Source organism: Microcaecilia unicolor, chromosome 1 (genome assembly GCF_901765095.1).
Source record: "Microcaecilia unicolor chromosome 1, aMicUni1.1, whole genome shotgun sequence".
NCBI lineage: Eukaryota > Metazoa > Chordata > Amphibia > Gymnophiona > Siphonopidae > Microcaecilia > Microcaecilia unicolor.
In genome coordinates, this window is record NC_044031.1 from 416,351,287 (window position 1) to 416,371,881 (window position 20,595).

General features: G+C 43.1%; 1 protein-coding gene and 1 long non-coding RNA gene across 2 annotated transcripts in view; one reads left to right on the forward strand and one right to left on the reverse strand.

Annotated features, from left to right (window-relative positions):
* Nucleotides 1-560: 560 nt before the first annotated feature.
* LOC115460304 lies at nucleotides 561-9,766 on the reverse strand. Its single transcript, XR_003940454.1, has 3 exons — nucleotides 9,577-9,766; nucleotides 2,130-2,392; nucleotides 561-838 (listed from the first exon to the last, which is right to left on the reverse strand). It is a non-coding gene; the product is annotated as an uncharacterized LOC115460304 (long non-coding RNA).
* An 858-nt stretch (nucleotides 9,767-10,624) lies between these two features.
* ZNF407 (zinc finger protein 407) overlaps nucleotides 10,625-20,595 on the forward strand; it is a 918,238-nt gene continuing 908,267 nt past the window's right edge. The window contains 1 exon segment of the mRNA XM_030211702.1: nucleotides 10,625-10,744. The gene's annotated coding sequence lies outside the window, so the exon portion shown is untranslated.

Consider the following 20,595-nt stretch of genomic DNA (forward strand, 5'->3'; position numbering starts at 1 on the left):
CAGGCCATGCCCCTTCAATGTGCCCCTTTGGTGGTGCGCCTGAGGCTGTGTGCTTCATTCTTGGCATGCTTTTCAGCTTGAACAGGTAGGAAATGATGACACAGAATGGGTGGGTCCAAGCCGTGCATAGTGAAAGTTGGTAAGATAATAGCACTGCTGAAATAAGATGTTACCAACAATCAGGGTAAAAAGCACAGTTCAGAGGGATAGTAGACAGAGTGGAGGAGTGGCCCAGTGGTTAGGGTGGTGGACTCTGGTCCTGGGGAACTGAGTTTGATTCTCACTCCAGGCACAGGCAGCTCCTTGTGACTCTGGGCAAGTCACTTAACCCTCCATTGCCCCATGTAAGCCGCATTGAGCCTGCCATGAGTGGGAAAGCGCGGGGTACAAATGTAACAAAAATAAATAAAGTAAAAGCCTTCCTTAGTCTTGGCATGCGTTTCAGCTTGAACAAGCAGGAAATGATGACAGATATTTTTTTATCATATACAATTTAATTTATAATAGTCTGTAGCTAACATTTTCTGTACAAACGTATATTGCAATATGTAAGTTGCATTTAAAAACAGAAAAAACATTGTTCACCTCTTACTGCGTTGGCATCTGAGGCAGGTATTCAAGCATGTTCATCACTTCTACAAAGTTGATCTTTTCACTATGTTTCTTCCCCACCTTTTGCCAGTATATCTGCTGTTCTTGCTCATCGGTCAAGTTCACACTGACCACAAGTGCATCCCTTGGGTGGTGTGGACCATCATCTCAGAAAAGCCAAATGTTTTTTTGTAGAACTCCAGGGATATCTGTCCTAGTCCATCACTTCCATCTTCTACAGTGCATCCTACAAAAGAAAGGAAAATGAATATTAAATAGAAATCAATATAGTACTTATAAAACTGCTAAATTTCCCTAAAAGGGTTCATTGCGGTGTACAAAAAAAAGATATCAACTTATCGTTCATTACATAACCATAATATAAAACCTTCAACAACTAAACATCCTAATGTCAAACATGTATGGAATAAACACAAAGGAATCCTATTTAGAAGAAACGTTTCCGCGGAATCTTAGCTGAGATTGGGTGGCGACACCGGTAAACTGGGAAACAAAATGGGAGCTGGGCAGACTTCTAAGGTCTATGCCCTGATTGTGACTGAATAGATAGGGATGGGCTGGAGTGTAAATTTTAAGGGGCTTCAACGTTAGCTCCAGAACTTAGTTCAAGAACAGTGCTGGGTAGACTTCTACGGTCTGTGAGAGAGGCAGGGACAAATCAAACTCAGGCATACATATAAAGTATCACATAGTAGATGATGGCAGATAAAGACCTCTATGGTCCATCCTGTCTGACCAACAAAATTATCTCATAGCATAAGGTCTGATGTAATATACATATGCATACTTGATCTTGATTTGTCCTTGCCATTATCAGGGCACAGATTGTAGAAGTCTGCCAGGTACTAGCCTTATTCTCCAATTACTGAAGCCGTCATTGAAGCCCACTCCAGCCCATCCAAATCTCTCCAGCCACGATCAGGGCTCTGACTGTCCATCCACAGACCATAAAAGTCTGCCTGGCACTGGCCTTGTTATCCAACTACGGAAGCTGAATTTGTCCAGCCATGATCAGGGCACAAACTGTAGAAATCTATGTAGGTTAAGAACTTTAGTTAATAGACTTCAGCTGCCAAAGAAAATAGCAGCTCAATTAATATTCTCTGCCTCTAGATATGAATCTGCTGTTCTACTCTTGATGACGTTGCACTGGCTTTCAGTGGAGGCCAGAGCCAAATTTAAGCTTTGTACTCTTATTCATAAGATTCTAAATGGTTTATTGCCTTTTTATCTTTGTGATTGGGCTAGTGTACTTCAGATTAATTCCTTCTTTAGTATTCATAATTTAATGCTTTTGCATTTTCTGTCTAACAATTGAATATAGGTCAATATAGTGAAGATACTTACCTGTAGCTATTCTCCGAGGACAGCAGGCTGATTATTTTCAAACGTGGGTGGACGTCCATACTATGTGAATGAGTTTATCTTGTTGGGCAGACTGGATGGACTGTACAGGTCTTTATCTGTCGTCATTTACTATGTTACAATGTTTGCACAGATGGGAAACTCTACTTTACCTTGAAATCTCCCATAGCCTATCTTAGTGATGTCAAGTTCATCAGAAGACTCTCACATAAGTAAACTCAAAGTCAAAATCCGTGTTTTGTGTTCCCACTGTTCCAATGGAATACCTCAGTGCTCTGGATGAGGAGGATGGTGGGTAAAGCAAAGTCAGCACTGTTTCCTCAATCTGGTGACCCACTTCAGAAGGACAGTTCATCTTGATATCGTATACTGTAGGAACCAACTCAACACTCAGGGAACTTTCCTCTTGACAGACCTATTCCGAAAATTAGAAAAAGAAACTCAAAAGATATTAAAATAAAAAAAAAAAAAAGTGAATTCAGTGGCTTTTCATAGACAAAGGTGGAAAATTGGCACCTATCTACCATATGATGCCTGTTTAACATTCTTGGGAAATTCTTATATTGATCTAATTACATATTTCACTGCCTGCAAAGAACTGAACAGCAGCAAATTTAAGAACACAACAATAAGACAAATCAGCCAAAAGAGATTTAACGACTGACCACCGTCCTAAAATGACCCCCCCCCCCAAAAAAAAAACAACCCTTTAGTAACCTACAACACTGAACAAGCTAAGAGTAAAACAAATGGTGAAATTGATTTCCTTTCATTGAGTCCTACTAGACCAGTCCATACCAATGGGTTAAGTCCCTTCCTGACCAGAAGGTGGAGGTAGAGAAATCTGAACTATTCCAATAACATCACTAGTGTAAAATCTGATGCCTGCTGGAATCCTTCAGTATTTGCTTTGCTCAAGCAGTATAGTATCCAGACCAAAAAAAAAAAAAAAAAAAACTTTCCCTGTTAGGATAACCCTTACAGAACATTATAATTAATAACCATAATTCCCTGCTTCATTCAAAGAAGGAACAGAATGAAAAACCTGAAAAATTACTAATACAGCAGTCTTCCAGGACAGGCCCCAAATAGGACACTGGGAAGAATAATCCAAATCGTAGTTACTTGATGCTAGGTTCCACCATAGGAATTACCACCCAAGAAAAAGATCTATGTGTCGTGCACAGTACATTGAAATCATCTGCTTAGTGTGCGGCAGTGGCCAGGAAAGCAAACAGAATGCTAGGATAAGGAAAGGGATAGAAAATAAGACAAGGAATATTACAATGCCTTTGTATCGCTCCATGGTGCAACCTCATCTTGAGTACAGTGTGCAATTCTGGTCACCGTATCTATAAAAAGATAGTGGAATTAGAAAAGGTTTAAAGGGCAACTAAAATGATTAAGGGGCTAGAACTCTTCTCATATGAGAAAAGGCTTAAGAGGTTAGGGCTCTTCAGCTTGGAGAGGAGATGGCTAAAGGGAAAATATGATTAGAGGTCCACAAAATCCTGATTGTTTACTCTTTCAAAAAGTTAAGACAAGAAGAAGACACTCCATGAAGTTGCATGGTTAATAGTTTTAAACAAATAAGAGAAATAATTTTTTCCATTCAATGAATATTGTTAAGCTCTGGAACAGGTTATTGGATGATGTGGAAAAAGCAATTAGCATATCTGCATTTAAAAAAAGTTTTGGACAAGTTCTTGGAGGAAAGTCCAGAAACTGCTATTAAGGAAGACATGAGAAAGTTACTATTTATCCCTGGGGTCAGTAGCATGGAATCTTGCTACTCTAAGATTCTACCAGATACTTGTGGGTAGATGGACTATCAGTCTGATCCAGAATGTCAATTCTTATGTTCTTAAGGACTAAATCATGCTCCAAACACTGTTGTAGGAAGGCCAACTAGCAGGCACGGTGCTTTCCACAGTGAAGTATGCCTCTCAGATCACCAGCCCTCAAACAGTCTCCATATGTGAACATAAGCCACAGAGGTGGAGTAGGCAGGGGTGGCCCAACCATTAGGACACCTGAGGTGGAGGCCTCAGGCAGCACAATTCAGGGAGCATCTCCTCCCCCTTTCTTCTTCCACCCCGTTCCCCGCGATTTATCTTCTTTATGTTCCAAAAGCCGGCAGCAATTCCAATATGCTGCCCTGCCGCTGGCACCTGCATCTTCTCTTTACTGTGGCCGCCTGCTTCGTTAGAGGCAGTCACAGTACAGAAGAGGCCGATGCCAGGGCAGTGTATCAGAACTGCTACCACCGCCGGCTTTTGGAACATGAAGAAAGAAGGTAAACTTGGCCTGGGGGAGGGGGTGGGGGCTTGCATCTGAGCCCTGAGCCACATCTGGAAGAAGGGACTAACAAGGTCTGAATAACCAATGCCAAGTAACCTTTATTCTTCAGTTGGCGCGGCTCAAGGGTAAAAAGGGAGACAGAACCTACCAGAGGATCTCCGAGGTCCTTGTTAAAGGAAGAAGGGGACCCTCCAGAAGGCACTGGAGGTCTGTGTACCAAGGGCATCACAGCCAATCCGATGCCGCTAAATCACCAACAAGGTATGCCTTACTACCCTTCGCAGCACTCTGCTGATCAGATGCCAAGGGGGGAGGGGGAACACAAGTGGACTCCCTGAGGGGCCACAGTTGTACCAGCATGTCTATGCCTGTGGCTACAGCTTCCCTTAAGACCTCAAAAAATGAACCCTCAGTGATCCACAATGAGACCAAACTCTTCTGGAACCAGCTCCCACTCCCCTGTATCCTGCTTGCGTGTTCTCTGATCCATGTGAGTTGCTGAGAGGGCTAACAACTTGCTCTCCGCCCAATGACACAGCAACACACCCTCCAGAGTCACTACTGCCCTCTTGGTCCCTTGCTGCCTGCTGATACAAGCCAGCATGGTGGCATGGTCCAATATCACCCAGAGAGCCTTCTCTGCCAGGCTTGTGAAGAAAATCCTGGCCAGCCAAGCAGATGGCTCAGGTCTCTAGGTAATTGATAGGCCAAAGTATCTCCCTCAAAGACCACTTGCCCTACACTACCTTGCCCTTGCAATGCATTCCCCAGAAAACTATTGCATATGTGTGTGGTGGTGGGGGATTTCCAACAGAACTCCACCCCACCCCAATACTTCCAGTAAGGTTGGAGAGAGCGGCAGGTGAACTTTAAAATCCTAGGACTAGGAAGCCTACCTGGAGAGCAAGGCTCTCTGGCCCTAGGCACCACTTCTATAGTCCCTATTTTCAACCTCAGAAGCTGCAGCTAATCCCATGCTCTGGCAGCCAGTTGTGCACAGAAATTTACATTTTGGACCTGAAGCCTGCAGATCTTCTCTAGGAGGAAGACCAGGCCTTTGTGTTTGTCAATGCGAATCCTCAAGTACTCCATCACCTTGGAAGGGTTCAACTGGCTCCTGGCATAATTCACCATCCGTCCGAGACATTCCAGCAGTACAATAATCAAAGCCGTCATTTCCTTGGATTCCTGTTCTGAACTTGCTTGTATTAATCAGTTGTCCAGAAAGGGATGGACCCAAACCTACTGACTGCAAAGAAAGGCTGTCATCACCACTATAACCTTAGAGGTGATCTGAAGCGTCATGTCCATCCGAAAGGGCAATGCTCTAAATAGAAAATGGCTACCCAATATGCAGAACCAGAGGAAATGCTTGTGACATTCTGGAGTAGGAATATACAGGCAAGGCTCTGCAAGGTCCAAGGAGGTAAGAAATCTGCCTTGTTTAACAACTGTGAAGACAGTCTGAAGAGGTTCCATGTGAAAATGTGGGGCAACATTGACTTCTTTAAAGTCTAGACTGGGCAGGAACAGCCCCAGGAAGTAAATGGGTCATCCCAGTCCCTTCCCAAGGAGGAGAACCAGCTCCACAGCCCCTTGGTCCAATAAGCATGAAAGTGTGGCCTGAACTACCTCCGACTTTGAAGGCATCGAGAAAAAAAGTCGTGCAAACTCTAAGGCATAACCCCGACTTAACACATCTAGAATTCATTGGTCTGAGGTGAAAAGAACTCCCCCCCCAACCTCAACATCGAGGGGCTGGCGTAAACATTGCTGGGAACACCGAGAGAGTGCAATCCCAGAATCCTTGGGCCTTCTCGCACAGGAAAAGGACTGCCCCTTAACACCCTTGGGGGCAGCGGAGCCACAGCCCAGCCCCCTACCCAGAAGAAAATCTCTCCCAATCTTGGACCTCCGCACCTTTAGTGTTCACTCTGGTGGATCCTCTTCTACTTCTATCCCTCTGCCTGTCGGCGTACCTCAGGGTTCTGTTCTTGGTCCCCTCCTCTTTTCTATCTACACTTCTTCCCTTGGTTCATTAATCTCATCCCATGGCTTTTCCTACCATCTCTATGCTGATGACTCCCAAATCTACCTTTCTACCCCTGATATCTACCCTGCATCCAAACCAAAGTTTCAGCGTGCTTGTCTGACATTGCTGTCTGGATGTCTCAACGCCACCTGAAATTAAATATGACCAAAACCGAGCTTCTCATTTTCCCCCCCAAACCCACCTCCCCACTCCCCCCATTTTCTATTTGTGTTGATGGCTCTCTCATTCTCCCTGTCTCCTCAGCTCGAAACCTTGGGGTCATCTTGACTCTTCTCTCTCCTTCTCTGCTCATATCCAGCAGATTGCCAAGACCTGTCGTTTCTTTCTTTACAACATCCGTAAAATCCGCCCCTTTCTTTCCGAGCACTCTACCAAAACTCTCATCCACACCCTTGTCACCTCTCGTTTAGACTACTGCAATCTGCTTCTTGCTGGCCTCCCACTTAGTCACCTCTCCCGTCGGTTCAAAACTCTGCTGCCCGTCTCATCTTCCGCCAGGGTCGCTTTACTCATACTACCCCTCTCCTCAAGACCCTTCACTGGCTCCCTATCCATTTTCGCATCCTGTTCAAACTTCTTCTACTAACCTATAAATGTATTCACTCTGCTGCTCCCCAGTATCTCTCCACACTCATCCTTCCCTACACCCCTTCCCGTGCACTCCGCTCCATGGATAAATCCTTCTTATCTGTTCCCTTCTCCACTACTGCCAACTCCAGACTTCGCGCCTTCTGTCTCGCTGCACCCTACGCCTGGAATAAACTTCCTGAGCCCCTACGTCTTGCCCCATCCTTGGCCACCTTTAAATCTAGACTGAAAGCCCACCTCTTTAACATTGCTTTTGACTCGTAACCACTCGCCTCCACCTACCCTCCTCTCTTCCTTCCCGTTCACATTAATTGATTTGTTTTGCTTACTTTATCTGCCATCATATTTCTTTTTTTTTAATTTTTAACCAGGAGCTTTATTGAAAGACTTTATCACACATACATTATGACATAAACACAGCTAATCATTTATATTTCTAAGTTTCTATGAATCCAGCACAGAACTCAGAGCACCAATAAAAGTGGTGCTGCAGGACTCATTAAAGGATAGGGACATTGAAAGAATAGTAGAGAAAGCTGGCCCTATGCCTTTTAATGTAAATGAATGGTGTAAATGGGCCACTGATACTCTGATTCACTGGAAAGTATGAGGAAACATTCAGATTTTCATAGGATTATGCATCTAGCTTTGGGAAAACTGACCTCTAGGGGACGCTTACCTCCAGGCAGCTTCCAGACAACCCCCAACACAGGGATTCAAAGAGGTTAAAGCTGGTCTGAGGTATTAATGTCTCCCTGGGGCCGATGCTCAAAACTAATGCCAGCATTAAAAAGTTGTTAGCGCCCGATTTTCACGCACACTGTGGGCAAAATGCTCAAAGGCTCGAGCACCTGTGTTAACATGTACACTAAGCATCACTGCAAATACATTTAAATGGATGCAAATGAGGTCAATCATCAGTACTCCTTCCCAATGCATCAAGGGAAATAATGGCCAATAATGCTAAAAATTTACTGCCGGGTCAGGGATGGTGAAGAAGGTTTTCAGTAGAAGATTTTTTGTCAAGTTTTCATCTTCTTGCCCATGCAAGGATGAGCACTGCTACTGAGAATCAAGCGTATGCACAAGCCTAACCAAAAGTGAAAGCATGCACTGGTGCCTGTTTTTTAGCACTTAAATTTGCACCTTTCAAAATTTAAAGTACAAACAATTTTTGGAAGACTCATTTAAAAGCGCAGATGAACAGCACCGATGTGTGCTTGCACTGCCAGGTTTGTCCAGGCATGCACATTAAGAGCCAAACTTAGTGCAAGCCCTTTGTTCGCATGTGCTTGGCACAATCCTCTCCTTGCTTTTGGTTTGTTAGCGCCGATTAACTGCATATATCATTTGTATAAGATTTCTCTTGAGCATCGCTTAGCTATTTTTCTGTGCTATTGTACTATGGGCTTTTGCATTGCAGGCTTTAGCGCCCAATTTTGAGCATTGGCCTCCTAGTACAGCAAGAGCAAACCAGAAGCAGCACTCAACAACTCACACGCCACACCCTCCCCCTCTGTCCCAATTTGGTATCACTCTCTCTTTCTAACCCAAATCCCCAGCTCCAATACAGCATCTCTCCCTCATTCTCAAACTCCCCACCCCACCTTCCAAATAGAGAGCTGTGCAGCAAAAATTTCAACCATCCCGCCCATGCCCACAAGTAATCTTCTCCATTCCCACCTGCACCCATAACCTTCAGAAGTAGTTATTTCATTTATGTAACTGATGCATTCTACTCTACTAGTATTTCCAAATAAGCAAAGACACTTAATTTGGAAATATTAATTGGGAAGAATACATACTTCTTAAATGAGTTTCTGCAGAATCTCTAATGTATTCTGTACATGTAAGGGTTCCATCTAATTCTCCCTGAATAATGTTTGCATTACTTCCTTTGAACCACACATTGAATTTGTGCTCACCCTTGACTGCATTTCTCACTACATCAAAATATAGATGTCTTCATTTAAAAGAGAAAAGTAGAAGAAAACTGCATAGTACAACTGCTTAAGGAGAACATACCTGTACCAGCAAGAACCACTAGAAAACTAAAGGAGAAATTCATCAAGAAGTGTTATGGCCTTAATGCACATTAAGGGAACTAACACATGGCTTATGAGTTTTCAGCATGCGCTAATTCCCTTAACACATGTTAAAGCATAACACTGCTGTTAGTACTGGTTCTGCCACCAGGGCAGAACTATAATCTGCGCAGGAACAATAACCACCACCAACAGAACCTGACAATGTCTTTGCCTTTATAAATTCATTTTACTACTACTCTTATTATAAGTTATTTCTTTCTACACCACTTTATGCTCATATTCAGTAGCTCCACTCATTACACATGGATAAAGTGATGGGATTCCCTGCTAGTGTATTTCAAAGCATGGAAATGGATGTTAAAAAATAAAAAATAAAGTGATACTTAAAAAAAAAAAAATCAAACTATCAATCCATATAAGCAGTAACTGTCACCATTCATGCATATAGGGTAGACCTTTTATTTAATTGGCTTGTTATATTCAAAAGCAGCTTAATTCCATGCTGTATAACCTATGATGGCCCCTAGTATGCCCTTAAGTACCCAACTAGCGCAAATTGAAAAAAAAAAAGACAGAATAAAATAACTCCCTGCATTATTTAACACTTACTGCTTTGGTGGCAAACGGCGCCATGCAACAAGTTCTCGCTTCAATAATTCATCCCACTGAGCCCAGCCGGACTTGCAGTCTCTCCGCCCAAGGGCCAAGCTGCAGCAAGGACCGACGACCGGCGCATGGGTGTGGCAACCCACGTAGAGATCGCCATACGCATGCGCCGGTATATCAGGTGGCGTCTGATGTTGCTACTGGCACATGGATGAGACAGTGATGTGCCCTTAGTCATCATAAATGTGCTTGGTATAAGCCTCGCTGCAGCAGCGTTGAATGTATCACATGGAAAAAGCTCTTTTGAGTACAATCGCATCAGCACGCCGCATTGGTGAGTTTCAAGCGCTGGTACACTGTGAGCCATATACTCAACTATTGCATAATAAGATACTCCGACCACACCCAAAATTTCTTCCTAAGGTAGTGTCTCCATTTTATTTAAATCAATTCGTTACAATTCCATTGGTGAGTGCTGGTACACTATGAACCGTCCATATTCTCAAATATTGCATAATTAGATGCTCCTTCGACCACAGCCAAAATTTCTTCCTAAGGTGGTATTTCCATTCTCATTAACTCGCACAACATGCCGAAGCCGCCCATCTCAAGTTATTTCTTCGTGGACGGGAGCGGCATCTGCCTCAACCAGTCACAATTGATAGCGGCTTGTAACTTTTTTTCTGCCGTGAAAATGCAGATTCCTGATGACACAGCTCATCGATTTCGGACTGTGACTAGTACAAAAGAACACCTTCACAGAGCGAGATTATAAAGCAGCACATGGGTATACTTGCATACTTTTACGGACCCACTAACTGCATCAATACTGTCTCTGTGTGCTCCATCTACGGACTCTCCAGTATCAAACGTGCTGCTGCTGCGTTCTCCTCTGACGCAACTTCCTGTTTCCGGCAAGGCGGGATGTAGTAGAGGGAGGAAAGGAAAGCAGTGGGATTGTTAGTGGGCGATCTCACAGGTATGAGTTTGATCGGGATGGGGGGGTGTTTGAGGGAGAGGTGCCGTATCATGGAAAAGGAGGAGAGTGGAAGATAGAGGGAGAGACGGCAACTCATGCGGAGGGGAGGAGCCGATCCTCGAATGCATGTGAGGAGACCGGTCCCCCGATCCCCGAATGCGTGTGAGGAGGGGGTGCCCGGCGTGTGAGAGTGTGAGTACAGCCGAATGCGTGTGACTTGCTATCTTTTTCCTGGAGTTGATTATTTAAGAACGTAAGAATAGCTATGCTGGGTCAGATCAGTGCTCCATCTAGCCGTGTATCTTGCTTCCTGCTTTGGCCAATCCAGGTCACAAGTACCTGACTGAAACCCATTTTATTTTGCAAAATTTAGGTATCGGATGTAAACGATCAAAAAACTTTTTTCATGATTGAGAACTGTAGTTCTGGCAACAAGTGAAACATGTTTTAAAAATGAAGTTGTCCCTTTTGCATGGATGGTAGTGTGATGTAAAGGGCCCCCTGGCTGCCCCCGCTTCTCCATCACTGCCCCCTACTTCAGTGCCCCCTCCACTGCCAACTGTGGGTCGATCTTGTCTCCCTCACACCAAATCACTCTGGGTGTAGGGGAGGTAGAGAGCAGGAGGGATCCCTGATCACTCCTACCTTAGTGGTTACTATTGTTTTTTTGTTTGTTAGTAATACGTTTTATTTAATTTTTGTAATAGTGCTAGGCCCTGTAATTCAAGCACTTTGAGCTCTTTAGATCGTAATATTAGCGTGCAAAATGGACAACTTTTGCATTGCATCCACTCATTAATACGAAATATGAATAAACTTTATTCTAAAGCTGGCTTTGTGTGAAAGTTTATTACTATAGCCAGGGCTTTTTTGAGGGGGTACTAAGGTCCAGATGCACTAAACCTTAACGATCCTCTAACAACCCTTTAACGAGGCAATTTTGATCCGTTGCATGCATCAAAGGGCTTTTACCGAGGACGCTAGCAGCTAACGAAAACGGAATGCAGATGAGCAATTTGTGTACAAACCCCATTGAAACGAGATGCACTAACCTTTTCCAATTGCCTTTATGCAGGAAATCTAACGAGAGGTCTGTACCTCTCGTTAGGACAGCTCTGTGCCAGGAAAAATCGTAAAGTGAAAAAACAAACAAACTGTGAGCCAATCCCAGCGCATTAGCAGAGCTAAAAGCGCTGTGATTGGTCAAAAGGACGTAGCATTACATATGTCCAAAAGAGCTGTGTTTAAGCTTAAAGAAAACGTGTCATAAACCACATCAATGTAGTGTTTGCGTATCCAGAGCATGTTTGAGCCTTACCCAACAAAAATAAAAAAAAAGAATTGGGAGGGGGCAAAGGCGCTCGTCAGGAGCGTCCTGTATGGCCGTCCTTGCCCCCCCCCCACCCCGCCCGAGGTCACCGTTCCCCCCCTCCGCTTCCCCCTGCATTATAAATTAAAAAGCAAAACATACCTATAGCAGCCCCGGCCCCCCTTCCTTCCTCACTACTCTGTCTCCCCTCAGCTCCGCCTCCCGACATCATCCGCCCTGTGCCACGCCTCCTCTTGGGGGCAGGCCTAGGAGGAGAGAGACGCGCGACCGAAGCTGGGCGAAGACAGGCATCAGCTTTTCTTCTTGCCCGTGCAGCGCCTTCGGACAGAGGAGAGAGGCGCTGCACGGGCCCGGGAAGAGGGAGGGGGGCCCGGTGGAGGGGGGGAATGGCGGCGATGACCCCAAGAGGGGGCGGGGCACAGGGTGGAGGATGTCGGGAGGCGGAGCTGGGGGGAGACAGAGTAGTGAGGAAGGGAGGGGGGCCGCGGCTGCTAAAGGTATGTTTTGCTTTTTAATTTATAATGCAGGAGGAAGCGGGGGGGGGGGGGGGGGCAGGACGGCCATACAGGACGCTCCTGACGAGTGCCTTTGGCCCCTCCCGACCCTTTTTTTTTATTTTTGTTTTGATTTGGGAGCCATGTGCTTGTGTTTTGACTGTTTGTGGCATGCACAGAGCAGCTAACATAACACTTGACTGCTCTGCGCATGATTTAGGGGCCAATAACCAACGTGTATTACGATTCTTTGATACATTGTACTTTTCAATACCGATCCGAGCATGTGTGACTTGTTTTTTTTGTGCATTCTTCGTTTTTAAAAAATCGTTAGGGACTTTAACGATTTAGATTTTTTAACGTTTGCTTGATGCATCTGCCTGTGAGTACCGACACCTTTTCCATTGTCTGCCAAAATTGACCCATGGTCCTCAAGTTTTAATGAAATATCTCAGGCGCTACCCACCAATTCCACCTTGTCATAGATTCTGTGACAGGCTGCAGGGGACCTGGCTATTGTGGGGTGGATCCCTCATTGATCTCACTCCTGAAGGGTGGCATAGCATTTGAGTACCGGCACCTTTTTTGCTAGAAAAAACACACTGACTACAGCTTGACATTTTGCAAAGTCGCTTTTTTTTTAAATAATGTTTTTATTTTAAATATGTAATTCACTTTTTCTCATGAAACCCCAAGATTGATATATAGCAATGTTGCACTGAAGTTGCTAATTAAGGGCAGTGTTTACTAAGCAGCATTATAGGCACGTTGGCATCTTTAATTTGTGTTAACTATGTACGCGCTTTAAAAATGCTAACGCGCCATAGTAAATAGGGCCCTGAAAGTCTTTAGGTGTTAAAAGCACCTTGGAATCCATAATTCAGCTTTTTTAATGTGGCATGTATTTGTATGAGGATTAGATTTCCTTTTCTGCCTGCATCCTTTTAGAGTAACGTAGTAGAATATTAAGCTTGAGAGCATATACTATTGATACTCCTTATTTTTTCCATTCTCCAAAACAAATGTCTTTGAGTACTTTATTTGTTTTTTATTTAGTGCCTTTTACCCCTTTTTATTAGTATTACAGTGCTGTTGAGTACTGAAGATTTTGTTTTTGAGATAACGTAACTAGTTATTTTGTAGTAACTATGACAAAGTATGGTGCATATACAAGTGAAATGGAACAATGCTATCTAAAAAGGTTTCTAAAGATTAGTCATAAATCATCCATAATAATTTATTTCTGCAATATGACTTGTGAAGTTCAGTTTCCTCATCCCTGAAAAAAAGGCTGCAGTGTGCCTTTTAATGTGAATTAGGTGAAAAATAGTATCAAAGTTCCCTAGGCTAGGAAACAAAGTTTTGGAGTAAAACCAACTTGAAAACCAGGGACTGCAGCTTAAATTGCCCTCTCCAAACTGAGGTGTTCAGTGATGTGCTTGTGCTGACACATATCTTGTAATGGCATTAGCTGTGTCAAGTTCTCTGTTTAAGCAACATATGCTTGCTCCCAATCATGGTATATTGTATTTTTCTAGACAGCAAAATTTAGGTTATTTATAAATAAGATTTTGGTTTTCCTGAAAACATTTTTATGGCTCTGTTCAAATAAATATAATTATGTCAATACGGTATTTTGAAAAAGCACTATCTACAAAAATTGTCGGCTCTTGGCGTTATTGTGCGCACAGAATGGAATCTGATGGGTGATGAAAAAGCTTTCACGAAATAGCTGCGTTAGCTATGAGAGCAAAATATTATTTTGCTCATGTTGAAATACAATGGCTGTCACTGTCATGTAATGGTTTCAACATATATTTATAAGGAAGTGCTGCTCCCTGGTGGTCTCGGTCCTTTACTAGAATTTTTGCATGTTTCCTGTAACTACTAGTATGAGCTTTACACATCATGCTTATGTCTTCTGATTCTAACCAATAAACACCCCTGATGCACTAAAAACAAATGAATTGGGTTTATTGGACAAACTCCCCTAGTTCTCTCTTACCCTTCTCCTGGTTTCCTTCTATCCTCCACTCAGTCTTTGAGCCTTTTCTGCATTGATGGCTCCTAATTGGCACAAACACATATTTGATTCCACCAGGAAAGCTGCACATCAATAGTGCCTGTGATGCAAAAACACCAACAAGCACAGATTTTTAAAATCGTACTAAGCTGGAAAACACTTATCCCCTCTCCCCCCCACCCATGTTTACAAAGCCACTTGGTACAGCTGACTGAAAATTCTGCATGACACAAAACACATCTTGGAATCCAGAACCTCTAGGGTAGCATTTTCTGAAATGCTACCCATTCCACGTGCAGGGCCCAAGAGACAGGCAGAGCTTCGGAGCTCAATGCATGGATGAGATGATGGTGCAGGGAGGAGGGTTTTAGATTTGTTAGGAACTGGGCAACATTCTGGGGAAGGGGGAGCCTATTCCGAAAGGATGGGCTCCACCTTAACCAGGGTGGGACCAGGCTGCTGGCATTTAAAAGGAGATAGAGCAGCTTTTAAACTAGAAACCCGGGGGGGGGGGGGGGGGGGGAGGCCGACAGTCGCTCAAAAGCACATGGTTCGGGATAAGGTATCTTTCAAAGATATCACCAAAACAGGGAAGATAGGGTATCCTGATAGTGAGGTTGCAAAAGAGACCATAGTAGATCAGGTGTCCTTAAATAAAAATCAGACAATAGATTGCAAATTAATACTGTCAAGTACTGAGCATGATGTAAATAGGAACAACAAACATAGTTTGAAATGTCTATATGCGAATGCCAGGAGCCTAAGAAATAAGATGGGAGAGTTAGAATATATTGCACTCTCCTCCAGAAAGTATATCCTTTCCTGGCTTTGTCTGTGAGATGGCTCAAGCTATACCTTTTAATCTGGAAAAAGAGGAAGAAACTTGTTCAGAGCTTTTTGAAGTTCTAGCTTATGACTCTCCACCTAGAAGAGGGTATTACAGCTCCCCTCCATTCTGTTATGAAAAGCACTTTACTAAAAAACTGGGAGACTCCACTTACAGTTCAGATTGCCTCAAAGAAAATTGACACCATGTTCAGAATAGAGAAATGTGCAGGGTTTGAGAGAACACAATTATCCCACCATTCCTTAGTGGTGGAACTGCTTTAAAGCGTACTTGGAATACTAGATCTCATGTTTCTGCTCCTTCAGGCAGAGAAGCGAGAACATTAGACTATTTTGGCAGAAAAACTTTTCAGATCTCCATGCTAAACAATTGCAACTTGGATTATCAACTTTATTCCAGGATTTACTTAAAATCTCTAATACAAAGTGCTCGATCATTTGTGGAATTCCTTCCCTCTGATGCGGATTCCATAAGCTACACAGAAAGCTTCTTGACCGTCATATATGTCTTGCAAGTCAGGCCTTTGTCTTCGATATCTCTTCACACATCTCTACCTTAGCAGTAGCAATGCGCTGATTATCCTGGCTCAGGGTCTCCGACCTTGAAACTTCTGTCCAGGGCCATCTAGCAGATGTCCTTTGTCATGGCAAACACTTGTTTGGTGACAAAGTCAAGGAGATGGCTGACCTAATTTAAAAAACATACAGATAATATAAAGACTCTGTCTAGGCATCAAACTTCTACTTCTTCTAGAAGATGTCCAGGAGGATATTGATGCTCCAACCACTATATATCTAAGTGTCATTGCACACCTACTCCTCCTCCACCTTAAAGGACTATGCCCCAACACTTCTGTTTAGGACAGCAGCAGGGTCAAAAATCCCAAATGCCCTCTCAGTCTAAGTAACAACTTAAATTTTGACTTCTTCCTAGAGAGCATTGCCACCATACAGTTGTCTGTGCCAAGCAACCTATATGTCAGAGTGAGGCTTATTCTCTTCCAACATAGGTGGCCTCTTATAAACTTTGACTGATGGTGAGCCACACCATTCAGCACACTTAGGCTTTACATTGGCAAAAAAGACCCCCCAACCATCCACCAAGAGTGTCTTTTTTCAACTCCCTCCAAATGAAATTACTTTGAGAGGCAGAATGCAGTAGAAGCAGTTTCTTTGCCGGACAGGGGTCGAGGTTTCTACTCCAGGTATTTTCTCATCCTGAAAAAGGCAGGGGAGTATGTTCAGTTCTTGATCTACAAGAGCTCAACAAATTTCTACTCGAAGAAGTTTCGTATGGTATCCTTGGGGCCACTAATTCGTGTGATACAACTCAACAACTGGCTTTGCTTATACCTTTTCTCCCACCACTCAAAGTTTCTTCCCATCTGCTGTGGAACTCTGCACTATCAATATAAGGTCTTACCATTTGGCATGTCTTTGGCTCCTCGAGTTTTCACAAAATGTCTGGTAGTTGCATTCGGCTATGAATGCGGCCTCCCAGGAGTCCGCCAACACTTCCATGCAGTCAGCAATACAACTCCTCGAACTCCTCGAATTTGTCACCAACTACCCCAAATTGCATCTTCAGGTGGTACAAACCTTAAGAGTTCATAGGGGCTCTCCTTGGTACAACTCAAGGCCAAGCATTCCTTCCTCAACCGAGGGTGAACAATATATTAGATTTTGCCACTCAGGTATCCAACTCGACTCATATCTGCTCATCAGATGCTCCACCTTCTTGATCACATGACTTCAACAGTCCATATAATGCCATTGGCTCGTCTTCACTTCCGAATTCCTCAGTGGACATTCTCTCCTCTCATGGTCCCAAGCCATGGAATTACTGTTCACACAAATGCAAATCACTCCACAGCTACGCCACTCTCTCTGCGGTGGTGGATGATTCCCCACAATCTCACCCGAGGTCTTCTGTTCCAACTCCCTCCACATCACTAGGTCCTCACCATAGATGCTTCCATGACGGGTTATTTGGTGAGTTGCAGCCTTTGCCTGGGAGCAAGTCCAGATGCTTTTTATGGACTTGGTCAGGCTCGCCTTCGCTTTCAAGATGTCAGGGGCTGACATCCGGGGCAGCCTGCTTTTCCTCAGTGATTTTAGGTATACTCTCAGGCAGGTTTCAGCGCTCTGGTCTTTGTCCTGTCCAAGTTCTCTGTTTTTTTTTCTCCTGCAGAGTTGAAGGGGTGCACTGTTTCTTTCGTCCTTCATTCCTACGGTGGTTGCTGCCTTTCTTCTCATCAGCAAGGGTTTCTTCCCGCTTAATGGATGTTCTTTTTTTTCGACTTTATGGCACTACCTGGAATTGACCACAGAGTTCTCTTGGCCAGTTCATTGCTTCGTGCTGTGCTCAGGACCTTTTCAGGTATGGTGGTTTCCATAGCTGCAGGTTCCGGGTGCTTTCGGGTCCACTTCTTTCCCTTCGGGCCTCTTCCTTACTGCCAGTTCCTGGCTGCCCAAGCTGTCGCAGCTTCATGGGCAGTGGCTTGTCTCTTTATCCGGGAGGCCATAGGTAGGGTGATAACATGGTCTTCTGGGTCTCTCTTCTCCAGTCTCTACCGTTTGGATGTGTCTGCTCTATCAGATACGTCTTTTCGAGTGCTGAGGCTATTCGCAGCGTCTGGTTCCCACCCTACTTAAGGACTGCTTTGCTACATCCCACACCTCTCTGTATTTATCTTCTGCTGATGCTAAGGAATAAAAATTTATGCCTTATAAGATGATTTTCTTTCCTTTAGTCGCAGCAGATAAATCCAGAATCCCACCCTTCTTTGCTGCCGTGGCGGCTCTTGGGAGCATTAACTTGAAGTTTCTACTCTGTTTTTTTTTTCTGTTGATGGTTTCTTTTGTGAAGGTTAGATTTTCATATATACTTTCTGTGAGGAAGGGGATATGTTGTTCCATTATTTTCCTTTTGCTTTGTTATGAGGTATACTGACTGGCTAGGGAGCATGCCGTCCCATAAGGCACAGTGCAATTCGGTGTTCTCCATCTTCACCTGCTGGTAGATGGACACAACCCACATGTCTCTGGATTCATCTTCTGCGCCTAATGGAAAGAAAATTATCAGGTAAGGCATAGTTTTTCAATAATTAGCTACCAAAACCTGTCTTGTTTGAGTACCTCATCAAAAAGAGCATATGAAATCGAAAACACATTTAAACACCACTGCATAAAATCCTCTATGGCATTTTATGTTCACTGTTACAAATACATTATTACATTCTTTTTCTCTTTAAATAGAATCATAACACACATTCAAAAAAAATTTTTTTGTTCTCCACATGAATGTGGATCAAAATTGGTGTGCTCCATTGAAAACCTCTGTACATCAGCCATATTTAAAACACTAGTGTAAACTGGTTCTCAGCACCTTCTGGTTGGGCTTTCAGGATAGACTTAACGAAGATGCATGACATATATTTGCATGCACTGCCTCTTGCTTGCATTACAGATTATGCATATTTAGTAAAGATATTCTGAAAAGTTTGAGGTTTGGGATGCAGAGGAAGGAGAATTATTTGAGCACCACTGGTCGAAAGTGACTGAAAGTTTCATCATGTTAGCACTGAGGAAATTATGCATGGCAGAGCTGATTTGTTTGGGGAGTAGAATTGGTGTATGAGTGGCCTTTAATGTGGCAATCAGACTAGTCCAAATGATTTGAAATAGACATGTTGAAAGTTCCATTTTTCATGCAGTGAAATTCAAATTTTTCTCCATTGTAGCTATTTTCTGGGGATGGCATAGCTCAGCATGTCCTACCTTTAGCTAATTAACGGTCATGGTCTTGATCTAGGTCTTTGACAGCAAGAGCCAAACTTTGTGCCTGACAACTAATTAGATTTAAAAAAAAATGTTTATTTCTTGTTTTGTTTCTAAGGCTTTTCTTTATAGTTTAATGCATATTGAAGAGAGGTATATTTTCATACACTTATTTTTCCAATATACTGTATAATTGCCTACAAATACACAGAGACTGCAATTTTATGGAGATTTAGTGGAGAGAGGCTTTTTAAGTTTCAGGAAAAAAGTCAAAGCGTTTTCATTTGAGCAAGAATATAGAACAGGTGTTTAATCGTAAGGAATCTTTATATCATATACATTTGTCTTTATATATTGTCTTAGCTTAATGTCTCATATGAGTTTTTTTTGTGAACCAGTTAGGAAAAGTGTAATTTGTAGCATGTAAATATTTTAAATACATTAATTTTAATTTTTTTCATCCCTGTAGTTGATTGCATATGGAAAGACACTGGTGAAAAAAATAGCGTGTTTGGGTGTGTAAAAAAAAAAATAGCATGTTTGGGTGTGTAAAAAAAAAAAAGATTTATTACTTTTGTGTAGGTCTCTAATGAGAGACCTTTTACTCCCTGGTTTGTCTATTGTGTTGTGTACTGGAAGCAACATCTGTCAAGGACATTGATGAGCTAGAGGCAGTTCAAAGGAGGGACATCAAAGCAATGCATGGCTTGCATTATAAACCATTCATAAGATATGGTGTTTGCAATGTATGTGGGCACTATTGGTCTGTGCGAACATTGCATCTAGTTTTCAAAGAAGTGCCATGCATGTAGTTTCCCTCTGGAAAGTTAACAAGTGCAAAATATGAGTCCTAAAACACCTACATCCTTTGTCCTTGTATAAGCAGTTATTTGAAAATCCTGTGTATGTTATATTCTCCCCCAACCACAGGCACTCTTCTTTTTAACCCAGCTAATGTATGTGTGCTGTGGAAGCCTGCACCTACTAATTGAGCAGAGGAGAATAGCATTTATGTTCAAGCCATTTTACCCAGGTAAATTGCTTTGAAAATACGTCGGAAAAAAAGACTTAAGGAACTAAGGGGCCCATTTACTAAGCTGCGTTAGGGCTACCGCTTACCAAATCGACCCTACTGCCAGGGTAGCACAGGCGCCTGGCAGTAGTTCTGAAGTTGGCGTGCGCAGTTTTCCTTGGTAGAAAATAATTTTTCTATTGTGGGGGGAATTCCTGGTGGTATTCAGCAGAACAGCCACATTGCCACGTGCTTCCTGATTACCGCACAAGTAGCGCATGAGCCCTTATCACCTTCTAAATAAGTGGCAGTAAGGGCTTGGGCAGTAAATAGCCATGTGCTAATTTTAATATTAGTACACGGCCATTGACTGCTCTATTTAAAAATAAGGCTTTTTTCCTGCCACTGTAAAAAATAAATGACCCAGTGTGCCTCAAGTTCGCACACCAAAACTAGCGCAGGCCACTTTTTACAATGGCTTAGTAAAAGGGCCCCTACAGCAGTACTCTCTTAAAGGAATACAGAGAACAAATATGCTATTTTAGAGATTTCAATAAC